We start from the raw sequence: 17817 nt of genomic DNA on the forward strand, positions 1-17817 counted from the left end.
GCATTCCACTCTCTGCAGATTGTAGAAAGACCAACAATGTTTGTTTGCAAAGAAGTTGACATAGATGCAATGGACACCATTCTAGGTGTCAATTGGGGCTATGTTGACGGTTTGCATGATGGTGACTGTTATAAGTGCAATGTGTCCCCCACACAACTTTGCCTTCGGTATTTGAAAGCAAGGTGCACCTTGTATGCACGGTTTAGCTATGAGAGGTGGATGCACAAACGTGGCAAATGGATACCCTTGCACCTGACAGCCGAAGAGATTCAATCCTTTGAAATTCGTGTCCGCATGCCCAATAACGAGGTGGAGGTGGTTGCAATGAATCCGCATTGGACTCTTGCCAATCTTCGGGAACACTTTTTCATAATGGGATTCGAGGATGTCGGTAATGCAAGTTTCAAACTAGAACAACGCAAGGTCTGCTTTGTGCTTGCTTAGCTACCTTTTCTTATTTTTTGTGGGTTTTTGTATTTTGATTGGCCATTTTTGGTTGTATAGATTGGAAGGCGGATGGAGGCCACTATGCTTGTTTACAAAGATTGGGCTACAGACGAAATCATCTTGTCTAAGTGAATTGGCTTGTAACTTTAATCGTTTATATATTGGATATTTTATTAAAGATTTTGAAAAGTTTTAAGGTGTTGTACTTTATTTTGTACTTGAGTTTTAAGGTGGTGTAATTTTTTTATTTTAAATGCATATTTTTTATTTTTTTCGAGATGGAATATGTCTATATAAGGAGGACCACCTCCTCATTTCACCATTTTCATCCCAGCATTGCAGAGAGACCTAGCATACCCAATCACGCAAAGAGAAGAAATGGATGCTACTAGTGCTTTAGATGCATTCCTTACTGAGGTTGGGCATGCAAATCGCCCTGAGCTTCAAGCATTTTTCACAACCCAACCCGATTTGGAAACCACCTTGACCCTCCACTCTCAATCTCTTGAGCACATTACTTCATACATTTCCACGTGCATGGGGAGATTCATCGTTGAGTTACCAAACCGGCCAGGGCAATGGGTCCCTGAAGGCCTTCTCCACCACATCTACCAAGGGGACAGGCCATTTCATCAGCGGCTTGCACGCTTTGCCACCATAGCACAACCCGCCGGACAATATGTTCGGCTTGAAGCTGTGGATGTGCGAGCAATGCGTAAGGGAAGGATCGGAAACACTTTTTTCTCTGTTCAGGCCATAATGATCTTCCTCCTTCACGAGTGCCCAACAGGCCCTGACGTAGTGCTACCTCACTTGCAGATCGGCGGGGTATTGGCTGATGTGAAGGACCCCAAGCCCGCGGCCATTGACTCATCCGCAGAGGAGAGGACGCATGCCTTGACCTACCCTGTAGGGATTCAAGGCCTCTTGGAGGCCTCTCCATCAGTCGGTTCATCCTCCGAACCGCCAGAAGGAACCACCACTCGGGATGCCATCCCTGAGGTAGAGATTACCCGCTTCTCCTCCATTGTGGTGGGTGGGGAGGAGTTTGTGTTTATGCACGATCTGGAGAAATCCTTTGAGCTTCGCATGGATGAGTGTTTCGCCATCCTCGATGCCCATGGCAAGTTTGATCTTGATACCACCACCTCCCATGACGATGATCTCCTACTGCCCATGGGGAATACTTTGGCGGACACAGTGGCGATCGCACAAGCCAAGGTGGCAGCGGCCGAGTAGGCCAAGGTCTCTGAGGAGGAGTTTGTGGCCGTGCAAGCCATGTGTTTGGCTAAACGCGCAAGAGTGGATTCACCACCACTTGCTGCAACACCTGTTTTGCTTGATCCAAAGGGAAAGTCAAGCGTGGATCTTTACTTGCACCCGGATGCTAATGAGAAGGATCGTAGACAAGAGGTATAGATGCTCACTTACATTTGATTGTTACAAATGATTTTGTTAATGTTATATGATAATTCTGTGCCATATCTCAGAAAAACTATGTTCTACAGGATGTTCTGGAGGTTGACGCCTGGGCGCAACGGTCAGGGGGGAGGAGGACGCCGTTCGGACCTCAAGCGGCACTTGCTCACTATCTCGGCACACTTCCCACTGGTGTCGTGGTGTTTGTCCATGCCGACAACTCTCCCAATGGTCGCTACAATATTTTTGCTCTCCGTTCACTCTCCAAGGCGTTGTGTTTAACAACACTTGCCCAAACGGCCAACCTTGTAGTGCTTGTAAAGAAAGATTTTGCAATATCCACTTTCGGTGTAAACTTTCGCGGGCGCCTTATTGCCCATGTCGGCATGAACCAAGCTGTAGGGGTTAATGACACCCAAGAAATCACAACCACTTTACTTAACAGGGAGCCACCCCAAAAGGCCAAGCGCCAGAAAATTGTAATTAGAAAGATCCTAAAACAAAAGCCGGATATCATGTAAAGCATTGATTTCTTTAATGAAACTACTTTTTGCTGTCTATGACTCTCTTTCTTGCAAGGTTTTGAATTTCTTATATGTTGGGCTTCCATTGTGTATGAGAAGCACCATAATTTCTCCTATGACTACTAAAGGGTCTGGCAGGCATTACAATTTAAAAAATGCATACTTTGTCATATCTAGGCTTCCAAAGTTATGTATGTGCCTAGTAAAGGGCTTGGAAGTCCCTAAAATATGCTGCCACAAGGGCGCGCATTGGGGCTTTCCATCAGCTGATGAACTGTGCAAATGCGCGCCCTTGTGGCAGATGAAATTGGACCCATCTAAGAGCATACCCAGGTACAAAACAGAGTGACAAGACATTAATACCCAATTGCAAAAGAGAAAGACATGGATACCCAGGTAACCTTAAGCCCATCTTGCCCCAGATACCTAAAGTTGTATCAACAAACCACAAGAGTAAACTGTGGCAATATCTAAGCCCTTTTTGGAGTATAGGAGCATACCCAGTTACAAAACAGAGTGACCAGGTAACCTTAAGCCCATCTTGCCCTAGATACCTAAAGTTGTATTAACAAACCACAAGAGAAAACTTTGCGGCAATATCTAAGTCCTTTTTGGAGTATAGGACTGACATGGACTAAGGGGGGATGATTGCCAGCAGCATCTATCCTAATTGAAGCATTGAAGCAAACAAAACATACTTATTGCTTGTCAAAATTGTCTGGAAACCACTGGAAAGTGTCTGGAAAGCACTAGGAAAGGCTGCCACAAGGGCGCGCATTGTGTCCATCCATAGGCCTCTGGAAGCCCCAAATGCGCGCCCTTGTGGCAGCCAATTTGGGGGCATTCCAAGCCATTTTCAACACTTTGTAGATGTTTTTGCCATGCAATAGTGAGTCACATAGCATGGATACATCAGGAAGTGCATGCCCCACTTAGCCAAGGTGCTAAACGTAGGCAATTTTTCCCAATAACAAGCTAATGGCTACATACATACAATAGAAGGTAGACAAAACTTGAACCAGTGCTACATTGCATGGTACAGAATTAAAACAATACAATGCGCAGTGGGGTATACAATAAAAGACGCTTATATTCAAATTCTTCCCAATACAATGCACAGAGTGGGATATACAATCAAAAGACGCTTGTATTCAAATTCTTCCCAATCTTGGAGTTCCATAAATACAAAAAGATTGATGCCTAATTACAAGCTACTCCTCATGGCGCAAACGGTGAGCAAGCTGCATATCCTTGGGCATAATGGTTACACGCTTTGCATGGATGGCACAGAGGTTAGAATCCTGGAATATGCCAGTTAAATATTGCTCTGCTGCCTCTTGGAATGCCTCTATGGCCACGGCGCCCATCCGAAACTGAGTGTTGTACAATTGCAAAACCTCCCTGCATAGACTTGCAAAAGGGGCCCTCTGAATCAAGAGCTCGGTGCTCTTTTGATAGTGTCGAATCTCCGCAAAAGCACGGCTGCGCTTTCGTACCTTCTGAGATCGACGTGGAGGTGCATTTTTGGCACTAGTCGGGGCAGCTTGCTTCCTCTTCTTGTAGACAATGCTCTTTCTCTTTTTTTTCTGCACAGGCACTTCCAACACCTCATAATCTGATTCCACCCACTCTCCATCTGATTCGTGCTCTTCACTATTTACCGGATGTGATGGTGTAGGTCCACTCCCTTTAGGAAGTGTCTTACCCCCAATAGACATGTGAGCCTGATAAGTTTGTATTTGGACGCCAACCCATGGGGCATCTTCATCCGTTTGCGTCTCTTCGGAGCCTTCTGATGGTTGCTTTTGGCTGTTTGTTTCTTTGCCCTGGTCGCTCCCATCCTCCCTGTTGCCATCAGAATCGTTGGAGTCCGATGAATAGACAACAAGGCGATGCTTCCGTCTCTCTTTTGCTGCTGTAGAGGACTGGCCATGCTGATTTGAAGCTCCAGCTTCTTCTGTGTGGACTTCACCTTGAGCTTGTGAAGTTCCAGCTTCTGTTGTTGTACCTTTGAGTCGTTGGCCATCCGGCCCCTCTGGATATGCAATCCTAGCCGTTTGTTTTGTTCTTGCTACGGTAGCACCTAGTAGGGAAAATGACAAAATGAGCCCCTTCAACCTTTAAATAGGTTTTTTTGAGATTTGGGCCCATTCACACTATGCGGCCAATTGAGTGAAACTCAAATAAAGCAATTGAATTTAACAACTAAACCTGGATCATGCGGACGGCTGACGCGACGCCCAAACGCTGCCTTTTCGATATTTAGTTGCACGCCAAGCTTCATGGCCCAGGGACGCTCGTGAGCGTTTCCACTTCTCGGATGCTGCAGTACGGGAAGCGTTGTGTAACTGCTTTGCTAACATCGATTCTCTTGCTTTCTCAATAGTACGAGTTCTCCCAAAGGTGTGCCCAAAAAACCAGTTAAACATCTCTTGGAGGTAGTTGGAGTGTGAACTACCACCACCATGCCGATTATTATTGAAGTAGACTCCTTTTGCTCGATAGTGGGACTTCTCCATGCCTTGTGTACTCCATATATCAAGCGAACCATAGCGGTCCATGAAGTATGCACCATGCGCATAGAGAATGTGCTAAAACAACCAAAAAGGAGATAAGCGAATAGAAAAGTTGCATTTTCAAACATTGCATATGTATTAAGTCCGTTAAAACAAACCATGTAGTGTGTAATCTTGCTTTCAGACCATCCGTCCTTAGCGGCCTTTGTGAATTCATAAAGCACCTTCTTGAACTCCTCTTGCTGCTCAACGGTGGTGCTTGAAAGATTCATCAATTGCACATCCTTTTGAAAGGATGACCATACTAGCTTGCGTTGGTTAGCAACCTCCACATTGGGATCTTTGTCCGTCGTGTATGAACACAAATCTTTCCACAACTCCCACCGCTTCTCACTTGCTAGATTGACACTTGCCTTGGATACCTGCATTGGAGACTCTGACATCTTCTTGAAAAATCGACGTGCCTTGGCTCCATTCATGGAAACCTTCTGTGCCACCTCATAATTCTTCTCCCTACAAGTCTCTGCTACAATGTTCACCCTTGATCGATGACATCCAATCTCATTAAGGAGCATCTCCACCCCCTGCAAGGAGTCTTTTGACCGTTGAAGGGGCTTCATTGTGAAAGCATAATCAATGTGATGCTTTAGGATCCTATCAAATATTCACATAAACGCGTGCAATGTACAAAAGTGAACATTGTTGAGGGAGAAAGGAATTATGGGGTTCCACCCAGGATCTTTGCTATCCCTATTGGGCACCTGCAGCATATCACATGAAAGAACCGAAGTTTGCCATTCCCTATTTATATGGTCATCATTATCTTCGTCCTGACCTTCCACTTGAGTTGCTCGACTTGTCTTGTGCCCTTTCGTACAGAATGGACAGGGAAGTAAAGAATTTGCACCTTGTTTGCATCCAAGCATGCACTTTATGGTCTTTAGATCACCACCTAAATGCCATTCAACATCAAACTCCCCACGTCCTGGAACCATGAGCTTCTCACCGTTTATTTGAGCTTTAATGACCTCTGTGACGCATGGGATTCTACTGAAAATCCATGCAAGGACTTCATGTGTCTCTTTCGGAACTTCAATTGCACCAAGCCACCATATATCCTTCTCTGATTGCACATTAAAAGAGGGCTTTGTCGCTTCACTCGAACTGCAAGATTGCTTGGCATAAGCTAGGGCTTCATTCATAAGCGTGATGCTCATTCTCTCCAACTTTCTCCCTTCAGCACGAACACAAGCTTGGCTTCAAGAATTGCCAACAACATAAAGCCTCAGAATGCTTGTTATGACACATCATAGAGCATGTATGCAACTCTAAACTAACCTGCATCACTCAAATTGTAGAAAACAGCCATGGACTGCTGCAATCGTATCAAGTCCACAAAGATATTGTTGAATTTGGTGTAAACAAACCCTTCGGTCCGCAACACACTGTTAGAAACAGCACCGCTTCCCTTCCCGCGGCCCTTCCTTCCTTGTGATTTGCTACGGAGCGGCTGAAGAGGCATCGTGTCTTCAATATACAAGTAGTCCCCTAATCGGTGAACAACATCTTCATTTGACACCTTCTTGGCAATCTACACTCTGTGAGGAAGTGGGAATAGGTTTTCCATGACTTCTCGACTTCTTAATGCATCTTTTAACACTTGATGTATTGCTTGATAGCCCTTGGTACTAACCCCAATAGCATCACAAATATCCTGAACATCTAGATCAGTGACAATATTAGAAAAATCACTAAGAACTCTCTTAGTGATTGCGTCTTTCAAGTGTTTTGCCTCTGGAGCATCAAGCATCCCAATAAAATCCTCTTTGTTGAAACAAGAACGAAGTAAAGTAGCCCTAGCTTCCGCATTCTCGCCGCCGCACGTTTCTTGGACGAAGTTCCTATTGCCCAAAACAACAATGATGAGCCGTATTAGACTTAAACAACATGAGGGACAAAACATGTTACCTCATAGCTGTCACCCTTCGTTTTCTTGCACCTCCACGTGGTGCAAGAGTCTGAATTTCGGACAACTCTTGTTTCCTCACCCTACCTCCCATGGCAGTACTCTTCATGTGTGAAAGAGTATCCTTAAGCTTTTTAATTACATTTTCCTTGGTTGTGATGGTGCTCTTTGCCTCCTCAAGCGCACTAGTAGCTGTTTGCATCTAATCTTGAAGATTGTGGAAACTCCCATTGAGCAACTGCCAATGACGCAAGTAGATCTCGGACCATGCAATCTTGTGTTTGTTGAGTCTCTTGCAGTAGCCCAACAAACCTTGCTCTCCATTTCCAATGTATTGCAACAGTGATGGAATGTTTGTAAAAGACGGATGAACATTGAGAGAAGGATCCTTTGGATACAAGCATCCGTCTGTCCAGAGATCCACATTCTTCTCCCCTTGAGCGCGGCGTTCGTTGGCTGAAGGTAATGTACCCAAGCATGTTTTCTTTGTCCGAACATACTCTTGAGGTAGGCGTAGGAAAAGCCCTGGAGACCTACCGCGTGAAGAGCTTGCTGGGACATTGGTCACGTCGTCAAGAGGCATTGTAGGATGGAGAGATGGAGCTTGAAGGATGGAGAGATAGAGCTTGTAGGATGGAGAGATGGAGCTTGAAGGATGGAGAGATGGGTGTGTAGGTGCAGCAGCAGGTGCAGGTGCAGGTGCAAGGGGGATGGGTGTAGGAGAGGAGCTTAGATTAGGAGGGAAAGTTTTCAATTTTGGGGGGAATTTCCTAAAAGTTTGGAGGGAGTCAAAAAATGTTGAATTTTGAGTAATTTAACTTAAATTTTTTTTTTATATTATGTGTATATGTTGGGTACGGTACTTTTTAGGGGGGAATAGAGTTTTTTTGAAAGTTTTTGAAAAAAGTCATTTTTTTGACCTCTTTGACCCACGGATTTGCTTAGGTGGCATGGGAGAGTTAAGAGGCCACTTACAAGTTGGCCAAAAAGTTAGAGAGAGAAGACCCCCTACCCCCCTACTTTTCAAATGGTTTACCCCCCCCTTCCCTACTTTTTAAATGGTTCCCCCCCCCCCCCCCCACCTTTTTAGGGGTCAAAGGTGGAGGAGACCCTACCAAAATAGCCCCATTCAAAGCCTTTGTCCCCCTTAATCTTGGCAGGCTTGCTTTAAATTAGGGATTCTTACAAGGCCCATGGAGAGTCCATTTTTTTTCCTAATGGTACTTCATTGTTCTAGTAACTTGATGGAGAGAGAATTTGGACAATGGGTACTAGATATTGGCAATGGGAATGTTTTTCATGGGGATTTACTTGATACCATGGCATTGCCAAGTAGTATGATACTCCAAGATAACATTGACTGAGGTCTAATTTATAGTATATATGGTGACTTACAAAATGTCCAAAGAAATGCAACCTTCTTTAGGGATAGATGAATTCTTACACCATGCAAGAAGGATGTTCCTTTAATCAATGACTTGGCTATGCGTAAAATGAGAGGAATCAATAAAGAATATTGAGTGTAGAGTCTCTTTGTACATGGGATTGTAATGGTGGGCTATATCCATTTGAGTTTTAAACTCATTGGATCTTGGTGGTGGCTTCCCACCACACAACTTCCACCTAAAAGAGAATGCTCCGATTATGCTCCTTCGCAACGTGGATTTAAGGCATGGTTTATGTAATGAGACAAGATTGATATGCAAGCATTTTTATAAGAGGTCCATTGAGGTAGAGGTAATCACAGGTTCTCACATTGGAGACAATGTATTCATACCAAAGATTGACTTTATCATAGGAGGTTCTTAGGGATTGCCTTTTGAAATGAAGTGCAAAAAGTTTCTAGTGAGGCTTTGCATTCAGAATGACCACCAACAAGACACAAGGCCAAACACTTGGAGTGCTAGGTTTAAACTTGGCTACACTTGTATTTACTCATGTTGAGCTCTATGTAGCTCTATGCTTCTAAAATAATAATCCAGTTTAGAATCTGTCATTTATGTTTAAAGAGAAGCTTGCAACAAACATGGTTATGCTCCCCTAGATTGATATACTTGCAAGATTATTGCATTCTTTTTTTCTGTTTTTTAATCTCACAAACGTGAGTAGTAGTATAATCATATTCATAGCAAAAAAGAATTCAAAAAAAGTCCTAGCCAAGGCATCAAAGTTATGATACCATAGAAGTTGTCTAACAAGGGAGCCACACTGGCATATAATGTATGAACCACCCATCTATTGGGAATACGATGATACCATAAACAAGCAGAATAGTAAAAGAGCTAACCAGCTAGGGAATGCCACCAAGAGGGGTGATTTGTCACCTCAACCCCGCTTGTCCCGCCAAGCCATCGAGAAAAAAACCACCGGACCAAGTTAAGGAGCCACCAAAAAAAGATATGCAGTTAATCTAGGCACCACCCCATCCAGCAAGGGCTTTTAGAACCTAAATATTTCAAAATTCTTGATAAATGAGAGCATGGTTTGATGTAATTTTTTTTTTTTTTTTGAATTCGAACTATGATAAATCAGAATCTAAACTTGAAAAAGGACAAAGTGAACCTGAATATGATTTTGAATCAGAGAATCACTTATTTTCTTGGATTTCTGAAGTGAAAGATGCATTTGAAGTGGAATTGATCAACTAGAAGTAGAACTCTAAAGCTATGATGTTCCAAGTAAGCAATAGTTCAATTTTTTTATAATCAAAACTACTTAAAAATTTTGAATTTTGAAATCCTAGATCATGTTTTAGTAGCTACGTGTCAAGATTGTTGTGGACCTTGGCAATGATTTCAATCTTTCCATTTCAAGTCGACATGTAGTCTCCTTTGGTGTGGCGCATTGAATGTGAGGGTTAGCTTGCTATTTGATTTCTAATTTTTGAATTGGGTAAGAAGAAGAAGAAGAAGAACTGTGATGTTTGTCTGAAACATGACCATGTTATGGGTGTTCTCTAACGCTTGGCTTATGGAGATGTTTGTTCAAAGTATTTTTGTATGCCTTATTTGTGCACTAAGTTCCTGAAATTTCTCAAAGTTTTTTATAAAGCATCATCAAGGGAGAAGTTTCATATAGCCAGGGAGAAGTTAGATGATTTTGGGTGTCTTCTTGAAGACGCATTAGAATATCTATCTAAACACAAGGGTAGAAGGGTGAAGTATTGTTCTACTAAGAAGGAAATCAAGCATTTTCAAAAAGCATGTGTGTATTTAGAAGAGAAATATGAAGATAGTTCTGATTGGGATGATAGTAGTAGTGATGCGAAGAGGAATGGAGTAACCCAATGAGGTGCTGGTGATTGCACAGAAGAGAGTAGAGGAGGGTGTGAGCTAAGGAAGCCACCAAAATCCCATCCAAACACCTAAACCAACATCATGCTTTAACCCTAATGAGGTATATATTCAACCCCATAACCTCCAAGAGATGTGTGATCCATGCCATGCATGTTTCAATCATGATTATGCTTCAAAAAAGCAAAATTTTGAATTTTTAGCAGCAAATAAAAATCAAGCTGAATTTTGAAGTGGTGTTTCTGACTACTTTGATTTCCAAAAATCATTTCTTTTTGGAAGTTTTCTCCATTTTGCAATGCAAGTAGGAAGAAAGAAGCAAAAATTGATGATTTGGAATTTGATTTGTTACAAATTGAAGATCAAGATACTTTGCTTGGATACCCAAATGTTTTTTTTAAAGGGATAAAAAATCTTTCAATTTTTTTTTGAAGCTTTGATGGAGTTGTAGAGATCTGAAATGATCCAAAAGATGTGCAGTTGGGAGGAAATTTCTCGAACATGATTTCTTTATGAGAGGAAATCATGCTTTTGAGAAGAATCATGAGCACATTGATGTTTTCCAAGATGAGTGAAATTTCTAGAAGTGTTTATGTAGTTCTTAGAGATTGAATATGATTAAAAAAGTACTCAGTTTGAAGTACATTTCACTAACTTGATGTTTTTGTAGTTATAATTTGATCAAGAAGATGATGTAATAGAAGATTTCTTATTTTATCTTAATGAGGAGAATGTCGTGTATATACAAATGTAGAAAAATCTAGGTTTTGCACAATCTAAAGCTGAAGCATATTCAAAGTTCTTTGAATGAAATGTCTCTTGATTCAATAGCTCAAAATTCGATGGTTAACTTGAGTTTTTTGATTTTAGCGAACGATCAATATGACATGATGGGAGTGTTTCTTGAGTGCAGATTAACATGAAGATGCAAGGAAATTTTTGGCGTTATGAATTTTGAAAAATTAGTGTTTGGTGTTCCTATATTTGGAAATGGACCGAATTGATTTGTTATTTTCTAAAAATTATAAAGATGAGTGCAATTATTATTTGTGGACCTAAATTGAATCAAAATGTGAGGAAAGAAAATCATAATTGAGTTGAATCAAAATGGGAGGAAACCATGACATTCTAAATTAAATCAGATTGTGAGGAAATCAAATAAGATTGTCAATCTATTACTTGAAGCTCCACAAAGTCATGAAAATTAGATTTTTGAAGAAGCTAATTTTGGAATTTGGTTCTGAAGTTGTTAATCCATAAGTGTTGGCGATTTTGAAGAAGCATTGTTGATAGTGGAAAAGTTTATTTACAACATTGAACCTCTTTTAATTCACTTTGAAGTAATCTTTGATTTGTTTGAAGTGATATTTGTTGTTAATTGGTGGATGAAGCTTATCTTAGACATGTTTATGAGCTATATGAGCATGTTCTTGAAGTCTAAATTGCCAATAGTTCTCATGTTGAGTTTTTTGAAGATGAGACTTTTGTGAATGAAGTGGATAATTTAGAATTTTTAATTGCAAAAAACGAAGATCTGATTTTTCAAATGCAAGATGACGAGTCACCAAACTCAGTGATTCCTGTTTCTTATTGTTTGCATCAAATTTTAAAAGGTCAAGAAAAGAGGGTTTTGCTAACTCTGCTTCTGCAAAACTCAATTGGATATGGTAAGAAGCTATGTATTGAATATTTCTTATGATGAATTTGCAGAGTTTGATGACCAATATGTTTGAGTTTCAAAGGAGGAGATGTTTTTACTCTACTTTACCTCATATGTTTAATTTTGAGGAGAAGGAGTGTCCTTTTCATTTGGATTAGATTTTGTGCCATTCTTGGAACCAGTTTAACTATTTGCAAAGATTATATGAAGCCGATTTCATACATTTGCAGAGATACAGAAACTTTTTTTGATTTATTAGAACAATAAAAAATCAAATTATTAAAAAAGTACATATTCTTAAATTTTGATTCAGTTTTCAAAATTTGCAAAGGTGAAGATGTTTTTGGAGCTGTTTTTCTCAGAAAGATTCCATATGCTTATGCATTATTGGTTTTACAAGTTTATTTTGTATTAGGTGGATTGGATGTGCTTGTATATGATGATTTCTGAATATTGGCATGTAACCATAGAGGTTTGCTCTTGTAATTCACTCTTGATTGTAAGGTAATGCACAAAAGGAAATTTCTGGTAATCTTTTGGGAAAAAATGGGTAGTGTTTAGTGGCTATGTGTTTTGTATTTGCATATCTTGGATCTAGTGGATAGCATTGAGAAGTTCTTGCTCAAGGATGTGGGTTACGAGTTGGATTTTTTGGGAAAATCAACCATCGGGTGTGCCATTTGTAGACGGTGAAGAGAACACACTTTACTAGCACACTTTCCTAGGGTATTTCTTTATTGAATGGTAGTAACTGCATTATGGTTATGAGGTGCCAAGAGGCATGGGAAATCTATAAAATGAGCTTTCTTTTGTAATGGATGTGTGAAACAATGTGAAGCATCGAGTCATATGAAGGGAAGTTATGCCTCTCTTGTTCTCTCTCTTTGTCATCTCTCGCTATCTCTTGCTTGCCATCTCTCTAGCTGCTCTCACGTGGGTGCCTTGTCTACATTATTTAGCTGCCCATGAAGAAGGGCAAGATTATTTCTTTGCAAGCAAGAGCAATGTTTTTGAGATTTTTCTCACAACAAATGTTTTGATTTCTTGAGATTATTGCTTGCTTGTAGTTACTATTTGTTTTTGGCTTCACATTGCAATAACTTTATTCTCTATACATCGTTTTGCTATCCAAAAATTACATTTCACAAAGGTGATTTCACAAAATGCAAAGAATCAGTATGGATGTGGGCATTAGATGCTGTGCTGAGCACCTTATAGTATCTTTATAAGGTTATGTGCTACAAAAGCACTTTACTTGTATGCGCTAAGGATCATCCAATTTACTATAGCTAATTGAGAGAGGAGAAATGGCTTAACTCACTTTGATAAAGAGAATTGGGTATTCTTTTCCTTTCCCACCTCTGTGATATCCCTTGACTCCACCATGGGGGAACTTTCCTACCTTCACCTTCACTTTTTTGATTGCAACAATGACAAGGTGCAAGTGCTTAGAAACAATATTTTTCCTCTTTGAAAATGAGCTTTGATTCTGGAGACAAGGAGGAAGCTTATGATCACATAATCCCAATTCTTGTTTTGTCAAATGATCCAAGGCACAACGTAACAACATTTTCACCCAACCAAAGCTTTGGAACCTATTTGAAACCTTTTGCACAATATGTGTATTTAAGTAGCCAATCTGCTTTTTGTTAATGTAATAATTCGAGAAGGAAACATTGACATTTGTAAGAATCTTGTAAAGATCAGCAAGGGGGAGGAATTTTTTTTGTACCCTTGAGAGTTTACTACAAATAATGTGGAACAAGATATGCTACGAACTTTTGAGAGAGAGAGAGAGAGAGAGAGAGAGAGAGAGAGCTACCTATCACATGACCAATGTGCTCCCACCTATGGGGGGCACCAAAAAATACAACCATACATGGATAGAGGGTGCCAATGTTTCCTATTTACCTGTAAATGAGTAGGATAGCTAGCCACAAAATTGTCCCAGCAGTAGGAAACTGATAACCCTAGAATATGGTGTCCATATGTAATTGGAATCTAGATCAATCTAGTCCGGCAATGTGGCATGACTCGGATAACATGCATCCTACATATGCAATGCAAAGAGTGGCCAAATGGTGTGCACACTAGTCTGTACATCTATGACCTAACCCTAAATGAGCAGCAAAGGGGCATAACTTTAACACCCCCTCTCAACACTTGACACTATACAAACTATTTGAAGCTGAAGATGCGACGGCTTGAATGAAGATTTCGACCTGCGAAGCAAAAATTTGAGAAGCTCTAACCACCAAAAAATCTCCAAGGAGGAGCTGAAGTCACGAGTAATCTAGGGAACTATTGTACCTTGTCACTGCTATGTGTGCATATCGATTCAGGAAAGATGTCATGAACTGTGTGTAGAAACAACTATGTCATAGACTCAACAATCATAGGAGTGCTAAAGGTCTGGTAGAGGTCCAACCTTGCTGAAGAATATGTGTAATTTCTCATCTAAAGAAAAGAGGAAGTGGCTACTACAAGCCATCATAGCTGCTTAAGTAGCTGATCCACAAAAACTCTAGGAAGGTATAACTGAGAACTTTGCACCCCAATACTTGGCCATGTGCTGTAGTAGTCACTTATAGACTTCACAGATTGTACGTGTTCTATTAGTAGATAAAGTGTCTTCCAAGCTGAAGAGATCCCAACTAAGCAGTTAATTCGTAATCATCCTTTAGGTGAGACCGAGTAGTGTTTGCTATGGTAGTACTCTGGGAAGAGAAAATGTGAGACTAAGGTGCTTGCACTATAGTCATCCTTTGAGAAGAGGGGTAAGCCAGACTCAACAATCTTAGTGTCAAGATCCTTTGAGAAGAGAGGTGCCAAAGCCAACATGTTTGAGCCATCGTGCCTATATCTCCTACCTTCAATCCTCCAGCATCAACCAATCCATGCCAAAAATCCCATGAGACCGTAATTCAAGGTGACTATCCTCTTGTCAAGCTGGGAGATGACATCCTCCCAAGTCAAGGGATGTGTATGTTGTAAGGTTACCAAGAAGGATTGTAAGCAACTTTGAAAGTAAGATACAAATGAGCAAGAGAGAAGGAGACGACCATAGGAAACTAAAATTTTTATGCCCACTTTTTGGTATGCGCCCTGCACTCCCAACGAGCCTAACCTTACAAATTTTAAGTGGACTAACTCACGGGTTTGAAAAATGAAATCAATCATACACTATCAACAGTGAGCACCTCAAGTGGATTCAGACGTAAATATGCATCATACTTGGTTTTGAGCATGCATTGCCTGTTAGGCCTACATTGGCCCACATCAGGATACTCTCATGGAGAGTATCTACACGACAAATGGCATGGATGACTAGAAAGAGCTCCTTGAAATTCATGAATTTAGGGCACTTCAATCACCCTTGTTTGTGTTAGAAGTAAATTTTGTGCATCTGAATGAGAATGTAACCAATTTTGTATGATCTAGTAGTGGAGTTTATGAATTAGCATGCTAAGGGCGCTATTAGTGAGCTACCCAAGAATTTTCCTAGCTCAAGGCCTGATGTTTCTACTTATGGGATGCCAAAGCAAGGCTCTAATCTAGATCTATTGAAAACTCTTACTCAAAAAGAGGTGGATGAGCTAATGAAAAACACAAAACCACCAGTTGCTTGGGATGAGAAGAAAAAAATGCAACAAAGATACGATAAATATTTTTTGTAGTAAATGGGAAGATATTCACCAACTTCGTTAGAATTTAGATGCGGTTAAGGTACTATAGACTAGCATGAATAGTGTTTTAGTTTAACAGTGCTCCATCCACTTTCATGACACTCATGGATATTGTTTTGAAACCGTATGTGGGCAAATTTTCCATTTTTTTCCTTGATGACATTCTAGTCTGTAGTGCATTTGAGGAAGAGCACTTACAACATTTGAAGCAGATCCTGATCTTCTTAGGCAGCACAAACTATACGCTAAAGAGTTCATGTGTGATTTTTTGAAGACTAAAATTCACTATTTTGGGGCATATAATTTCTATTGCAGGCCTTCATATGGATCAAGCCAAAGTGGAAACCATTCCTCCTAAAAATTTGGAAGAGCTCTAAATTTTCTTAGGATTTGTATATTTCTATCATAGGTTTATTAGTAATAATGCAAGGTGTTGATTTTATGATGGACCAATTGAAAGCCAAGAGTAAATCATTTCATTGGAAGAGGATCAAGAGCAAAGCATTTCATTGGGAAGAGGATCGATAGCAAAGTTTTGAAGCACTTAATGCTACTCTAGCTACCACACCTATATTAGCAATTGTGAACCAAATGAAGCCTTTCGTTCTTGAAACAAATGCCAACAATCAAGCTATTGGAGCATTTCTTCTTCAAGTGGAAAGGCCAATTACTCTTGAAAGCAAGAAACTTGATTTTGCACATCAAAATTATTCTACTTATGAAAGGGAACTAGATGCAATAGTGTATGCTTTGAAAACTGGTGGAAAGATTTTTATGGTTATAAGTTTGAAATAGTCATTGACCGTTAATGTATCTTCAAGAGTATGATGCAAAGCTTTGGCATTGAAAGTACAATACAGTATGGTAGCTGATGCTCTCAATTATATGCCTGAGATCAACTCTTTTTTTTTCATGGAACTTAAAAGTGAGTTTCAAGAATCTCTAAATGGAAAATGTATGCATGATGATGCATACTCCAAAAGAGGGATCCATTTCACTCTAATGTTGGTATCCTGTCTATTTCCTCCAATCAAGTCCTTCTCTTTTGAGTAATGGAATCACGAGATGAAAGAAATTTTTTATTGAATATGGGTACCTACTCCAAATGCAAAGAGTCCTTGTAGCAACGGACACAAACATTTGTTGCAAAATTCTTTATGAATGTCATGAAACTTGAGGTGTAGGGGACTTGGAGAAAAAGAAGACATATGCACTCATACGACAATAATTTTACTAGCCAAGTTTACATGGGCATGTTCAAGGCTATGTCTTACATTGCCAAAAATGTCAAGGTGATAAAGTAGAGTGCTTGAAGGTAGGTCTCTTACATTCTTTAGAGATTCCCAATGACCAAAGGGAAAGTATCTCTATGGATTTTATTGTGGTCTACCAACCATGATACGAAGTAATGACTTGGTATGGGTGATTATAGATAGGTTAACTAAACTTTGTAAGTTTATTCCAACCAAGTTCACCATAAAAACTCGACAATTGCCAAATTGTTTGTTGACAATCTATATAGAGTATATGGATTGCCTAGCAATATTTGTAGTGATCGTGATCCAAAGTTTAACAATCAATTTTGGAGGGCTGTCTTTAAACAGGCGGGAACACAAATCAATCTCAATACTACATATCATGACATACGGATGGTCAAACTGAATGAGTTACCCAAGTGCTAGAGGATATGCTACAAACATACATTAGTGAAACACAATTAAATTGGAAAGATTCTCTCCCTATGCTAAAGTTTTCTTAGCATATGATTAGTACTTATACTTAGAGAAGTGTCCAAAATTTTTAAGACTTTTCTTGATAAGTGATTGTTAAACTTCCTAGCACTATTTGACACTATATCTATGAGAAATACATGTAACTTGTAGAGATATTCAATGTAGCTTAGGTGTTTTCACATCCTTTCTAATAGGTATAAACTTCATCTTTCTAGTTAACCAATACACTACTACTTGAATCAAATCATTCCCTCGACTCATTTTAAAGTTTTCAATGATAAAATTCATGGAAATTATTTTCCATTTCCCATTGAGGAAGCTCCAAAGGATGGATCAACCCTCCAATCTTGAGGCATTTATGTTTACAAACTTGACACTTCTTGCATTGTAACATGAAGTTTTTGATGTTGTTGAATAACTAGGCCAAAGAAATTACCTCCTAACTAGTGTATAGATTCTCTAAATCATGGGATGACTTGCACTTGGTGTATCATGACTCTCACAACCAAAATGTGGCACTTGATGTCACTGATAGAAGGGACACAAACTCTACCCTTGTAGAAAAAGTACCCT

This window comes from Adiantum capillus-veneris, chromosome 19 (genome assembly GCF_014529385.1).
Source record: "Adiantum capillus-veneris isolate H3 chromosome 19, ASM1452938v2, whole genome shotgun sequence".
Lineage (NCBI taxonomy): Eukaryota > Viridiplantae > Streptophyta > Polypodiopsida > Polypodiales > Pteridaceae > Adiantum > Adiantum capillus-veneris.